The 6,465-nt window shown below is 38.2% G+C and overlaps 1 protein-coding gene across 7 annotated transcripts in view; it reads left to right on the plus strand.

Moving 5' to 3' along the window:
• The window catches only part of RBMS1 (RNA binding motif single stranded interacting protein 1), a 220,137-nt gene that overhangs the window by 50,988 nt on the left and 162,684 nt on the right, over positions 1-6,465 (plus strand). The gene's annotated exons all lie outside the window — the stretch shown is intronic.

Consider the following 6,465-nt stretch of genomic DNA (forward strand, 5'->3'; position numbering starts at 1 on the left):
TCCTTCTCCAATGCATGAAAGTGAAAAGTGAAAGTGAAGTCGCTCAGTCACGTCTGACTCTTCGCAACCCCATGGACTGCAGCCCACCAGGCTCCTCCGTCCATGGGATTTTCCAGGAACTAGCACTGGAAATTCAGAGCATGCCTAAAAAATTTTCTTTCTGAAATTTGGTGGGTACTTAATTGTAAGAAGATAAAGTATATCTTATTTTATAAAGTACTTATAAAGAAATTGTTCTCATCAGTGTTGATCTAGTCACCCTCCTTCTCCCTATCTTATCCTGTCTTCCAGAGCTAGAGAATGCTCTCCAGACAGACTCTGGACCTTCTCTGTCTATAACCTAAAGTTTTCAGGATGACATTGTACACAAATAGCAAGGGCAGAGTAACTTTCCTGGTGACCGAAAGAGGAATTCTCTCCTTTTCCTATTTTTCCACTTAACCCTTTTACACATACTCGCACACGCGCACGTGCGCGCGCGCGCACACACACACACACACATTCACTTTCCTACTTGTACAGTTAAAAAGCAGAGCATATGGTTGCATACCTTATTGCTGTGGAAATCAAGATGCTTTATCCATAACAAGAAATTCAATAATCTTTGGACTACCCAAAGGGAGTTTGGGGTAAAAGCATCCTCATTTAGTTATTGTCTTGGAAAGCTAAGTAGAAGACAAATGACAACTTACCAGTAGCTCTATAGGTAAGATACGGTTGCCTGATTCGTTGGCTAATATCCATTTCCTGTGTTAGACTGAACACTGGCTGGAATTTGAATTGAATTAAAAGGGTAGAGAAAGTGCACTTAACTGATGCTCAAATAATAAATTATTTTTCAAGATTTGCAACACATGCCATCAGACAGTCTACAATCCTTCCTGGCTCTTTCTGGAGCTGTGTTTTCTGTCAGCATCAGTCATTCCTATTTGGCAGGCAGGCTTAAACAAAAGAAGGAGAAGAAGCAAGACAGACCGTGCCCATGAATTCTCTTTGGCCCCTTCCTCCCTAGCCATTCACTTCTCCTGCCTTCTGAGTCTGCGTTGTAGGCGTTGGACCTATGGCTCCCCTCCCTCTTCCTGTTTTGAGTACATGAACAAGTCACAGATACTTTATACTTATAAACGTTTCATTCTAAACAGTTGTACTTATGAGTCAAGTTATAAGACTTTCACTAAAATTAGGAAACCTCAGAGTCTTTTTATATCTGAGCTCTTCAAAAAAAATAAAAGTGAAATATTTATGTAGTGCAATTTGTAGCTGCTGTAGGATGCGCAGTTTAAGTAATCTGTCCTTGTAATACTTTTCAGTGTTAAGATGGCCAGTCCTACTAGAATATTGAATCCAGTAGGAAATAAAATCAGCATGGTGTGGGCATGTACCATTCACATGCAAATTAAGGCATTTATAAATTATTTTTCATTTGTATTGGGATGCAATTATTTCACAAACTGTGGGCAAATATATTATCAAGAAACAGACCCTTTGGGGAAAAAAAGTGAGCTTTCACACCCGTCTCTGTTCTATAGAATTAATTTGGATGGATTGCAGACCCATATGTAAACTCAGAACCATAAATCTTCTGGAAGACATGGGAGGATATCTCTATGACCTCAAAGTAGACAAATATTTCTTGGATACCACACAAAAAGCACATCGTCAGCTTTAAAAACTGATTAATTAGACATTATCAAAATTAAGCATTTTTGTTTGCCAAAATATACCTTGAAGAAAATGAATAGACAGGTACCACCTGGTAAAATAGTCACAACACATGTATCTGACAAAGGACTTAAGTCCAAAATACATAGAGAATTTTTACAAATCCATAAGAAAATGCCAACTCAAAGACTGAACAGGTACTGCACAAATTAAGATATATGGATGGCCAACATGCTCAGAAAAGATGATCAACATTATTAGACATCAGGGAAATGCAAATTATAGCCACAGTGAGATGCCATTTCACATCCACTAGAATAGCTGAAATATAAGAGACTACCAATGACAAATGTTGGGGAAGACGTGGAGCACCTGCAAATCTCAGTCAATAGTGGGAGTATGAAATGGTCTAACCACATTGGAGAACTGTTGGATGGTTTCTTAAAATGCTAAACAGACATCATATGATGTAGCAGTTCCACTCCTAGGTATTTACCAATGAGAAATAAAAATATATTCCTACAGAAAGAATTGCATGAGAATCTTTATAGCAGTCATATTCATAAAGCCAGACACTAGAAACAATCCAAATGTCCATGGAAAATGGATAAACAAATTCCTTTATAATGGGGTACTACTCATCAGTAAAAAAGAACAAACTACCAATTTAAGCAACCACACTGATGAATCTCAAACAGTTTGAATGAAAGAAGCCTGATGCAAAAAAAAAAAAAAAGCCTTTTTTCTATGATTTCATTTACATGAAATCCAAGGTAAATCTAACTTATGTTGATAGACTTCAGAAAGTGGATGGAGAGGGAGGTTAAAGGAGAGGGGCATGGTGGAACTTCTGAGAGATGGAAATGACCTAAGTCGTGTTTTGAATGGTGGTTACACAACCATATACAGTTGTCAGAGTTCATGGACTAAACATTTAAGATCTGTGTATTATATCTCAATCTTGTTTAAAAAACAACAACAACAAGAATCTGTCTTCCTCTGTCAAAACGTTTGCATACTGATGAATAATCCAAGATGGGATCCTAGAGAATGTGAGAAAATGTTATATGTGAGATTTCTTGGAAGAAGAAGAAATTGGCTGCCTCGCATGTGTACAAATATGTCTGTGCTATCTGAACCCCTCAAAAGAATGTTAGGAGGTCTTGGAGTCAGCAACCTACTGAGGTAATGGAAAGCACAGCTTCAGTACCAGCAGATGCTAGGGACATCACTAAAAAGGCCATTTGAGAGTGAACACATTTTGGTGAGGTGGGTAGGGGTGGGGTGTAGGGGGTTTTGCCAGCAGTAAAGGTGCCAACTCTCATGCTTCCCCTAGAGGAGAAGGTGGTAAGTGGAGATCCTTCCAAGGATACTTCTGATGGTCCTTGGCTTGGGAATCAACTGACCGAAAGACCAGTCAGTCAGTGTATGTTGAAGATGGAGCTAAGGTGGAAGCACCCTAAAGTCAGGGATGCTGGATTAGTTTAGGTGTCAGAATTGTACCTAGACATGGTTTCTGAGGCCAGGCCTATTGGGTCCCATCTCAGGGAGGCAGCTGGATCCATTTGGCCAATTTTCGTGATGGAGAAGGAGAATTCCTTTAAGTTCCCAGTTACTGGAAAGCATTGATCCTCCAAAGATTGCCTTTTGTCTGCATAAACAATAGGTTTTATATAACTTGATTCCCCTATGGAGTCCCTTCAAATGATCTCAAAGAGTATTCCTGACTTATGAACGCTTTGAATGCTGCTGAAAAGCAAAAAGGACTTGCTGGGGAGTCAGAATGGACATCAGCATCAAAGTCACTTCTTCTCTTCCTGCAATGGTAGGAACAGCAGGGCCCTAAGGCATTTCTTATTTCTTGTCCAGGTCCTGTCAAAAATCTCAGCTGATCACAGGAGGAAAAGTGGTATGAGCAGGGTGATTCTCCTGCACTTTTGGAGTCAGGCTCTTGAAAACTGGTTTAGAGAAATTTATCATTAACCCCTTATATGGAGAAGTGTAGAATATGGCTATAATTGGAAATTTGTTTTAGAAAAAACTGGTAAGTATGACTTCAGTGCCTTAATAATCAGTGCCTCTGATTTTTCCTGAATGACAGAAATACATATTGCATCTTATGCAGACTGTTCCTTCGTACCTGTACTTCTCAGAGTTTGAATACTTCTGATGTTACATGCTTTAAAGATTAAAAAGTGTCACAAGCCAACATCCATCAAGCACTTGGGAGGTTGACTGAGAAGGAAGCATCATATTCATAGACTGCCTGTGTTCTTATGGTTATAGACATTTCAAGATTCATTTGTTGGCCATAAAATTGGCCATGTTTCAACATCTGTAACTCCTGTGCATACAGGAGATGAAGATTCTGTGTAGTGAGTACTGAATTGGAATGTTGGCATTTCTGACAGAACTGGCAATTTTTCAGATTGACTGAGGCATTGGGTAGACTTTGAATTATAGATTGTATACTATTTTGCTAATTGTGCCATACTGAGAGCAATTGCAAGAGAAATGAGAACAGTTCATGCTTTGCACCTCTCCCTCCCTCAGAGGACCTTTAAGAGGGCTCAGATGGGAGCCACAAACTAGACAGAAAACTACGGTGGCAGTGGTGGAGCTGATCAGTGTCACTAAGGGTAACCATGAAGGTCGAATTGATGGCCTTTAGGATATTGGTTGCCAGTATGCTGTTGTAGTTTTATGTAATTTTTTTTTTCACCTTTAATATCACTCAGGGTTCAGTCTAAAGTGGATTGAGAAAGCTAAAGCAGGTTTTACCTTGGAAAGTGTCCCCTTTAACATTTTAGACTTCTCTAGCTACCCAGGTTTTTTTTCATGTCATTCATATTTATTTTACCTATTAAAAATATTTCCCAGCATCGTTTCATTCCAGGGAAACGAAGCAGTCTTCTACAATCGAACAAGATTAGTGTGCAAACTTAGCACTTATCTACTTATGTTTTGTAATGATTTAAAGTTCTTATCTCATTGTCGAATTAAATATTCATGGTAAAAAAGGAAAGACAAGAAATAGAGTGGGAGGAGGGGTGAGATTCTAGGATGTACTTCAAAGACAGACAACCCGGCTGCTTAATTTCAGTTAGTCTGGCTACTTTTCTTCATTATCCTTTTCAGTTGAAAGGCTTCAGCTGAGAATTCTTTTGCTAAACTCATTCTCTCAGATCAGTATAAAAATGTATGCTATAGTTTTCCAGGAACCCATTACTCTGTTAGCTCCTTTCTTTTACTTTCTTTTTGTTCAGTGGTGGTAATAATCATGAGACCAGTGTATCAGGAAACCTCGGGGATGAGCTTCTGTTTGGGTGAGCCTTTTCCATGGTAGTAATACCTTCAGAGACACTGTCATTCAGTCATATTTGAGCTTGGGTGAAAATGGTCAACTATACTTGCAAGTTATTTCCTTTGTTCAGAATAAAAAGTAAGGAAGCAAATTTGGTAGTAAACTATGGAAGAGAGAACATCATAAATCAACCCAAAAATGCATTGCTTAAGACAACAGTGATGTATTTTCCCTCATGATTCTGTGACATGGGAATTTAGACAGGGTTGGTAACTCCAGGTGCTATCAGCTGAGGTGGGGCATTGGGCTGGTGGCTTCAGTGGACTGGAAAGTTGTGAAGGCTTCACTTTCTAAGAGCTAGTGCTTCTTGCTTTGCTCTTATTCTTTCTTCTCTGCCTGAGTAGCTTGCCCTTTCTCATGGGACAGTATTCTCAAGATAGTTGTACTTATCTTACATGGCGGCTGTCTTCCAGAAGGAAAGGTGGAAACTGCCAAAAACAGCATCACTTCCACCACATTTTATTAGTCAAAGCAAGTTACATGTCAGCCCACATTCCAGGTGAATTGAGAGAGATTGCACCTCTTGATGGGAGGAGTGACACGAGGACAGGAAGGCGAGGGATTGATGGTGGCTGTTTGGAGATTATTGGCCAAGTTATTTAGTGATGTAAATTAAATAGAAGGGACAGTTTTAGAAAAATTGACAATTTTATTTGTTCAGTAGGGTGGACTGCTGCGATGAAGGTTATGAAACCTTTCTTGATGGGTTGTTTCATAGAGATGACTTTATAAATCCAATAATGTTGATCAGAACTCCTTCACCACTTCATTTCCTTCTCAATTTATCAATGCTTAATTAAGTCATAACTTGACTATGTGATGGAACATTTATTTTCATACTATAACTAAACCTCAGAATGCTGTAATGAATGCATTCTTGGTTCTTAGGAAATTTGGACGAAGAAGTTCAATTTAGTTTGCATCTGAAAATAATTCCAGATTTAGATTTCCCATTATTGTACTTCAATGGACAATACTTCTTGTTTTTCCTCTTACTTCTTGGAGGGAGATGTATATGTCCATTTTCTCACAGCCAGAGGTGATCTTAAAAATAAGTGCTTTTTGTAAAAGAAAAACTAAAACCTGCAATACTAATGTAAAAATCCTCCCAAATATGAAGACTAGTCTATGGCTTGGTGAATATAAAAATCTATTCCTGTTGCATTCTAATTATTAGATAATAAAATATATTGCATGATTATTGTGTACTAAGTATTCTGAAGAAAGAGCCTTGGAATAGGAATAAGAAGATTGATGTTCTGGTTGCCTTTGGCAAGTCACTTAACTTGAAGGCTTTCTCTTTTTGTCTTTTTATCCTAGTTCTTTCTCTCTTTTTTTTTCTTTTTTAAAAAAACCATTAAAAAAATTAAGGTATAGTTAGTATACAATATTGTGTTAGTTTCAGGTGTATATTCTTTTTCAGATTCTTTTCCATCTAT

Source organism: Bos indicus, chromosome 2 (assembly GCF_029378745.1).
Source record: "Bos indicus isolate NIAB-ARS_2022 breed Sahiwal x Tharparkar chromosome 2, NIAB-ARS_B.indTharparkar_mat_pri_1.0, whole genome shotgun sequence".
Taxonomy (NCBI): Eukaryota; Metazoa; Chordata; class Mammalia; order Artiodactyla; family Bovidae; genus Bos; species Bos indicus.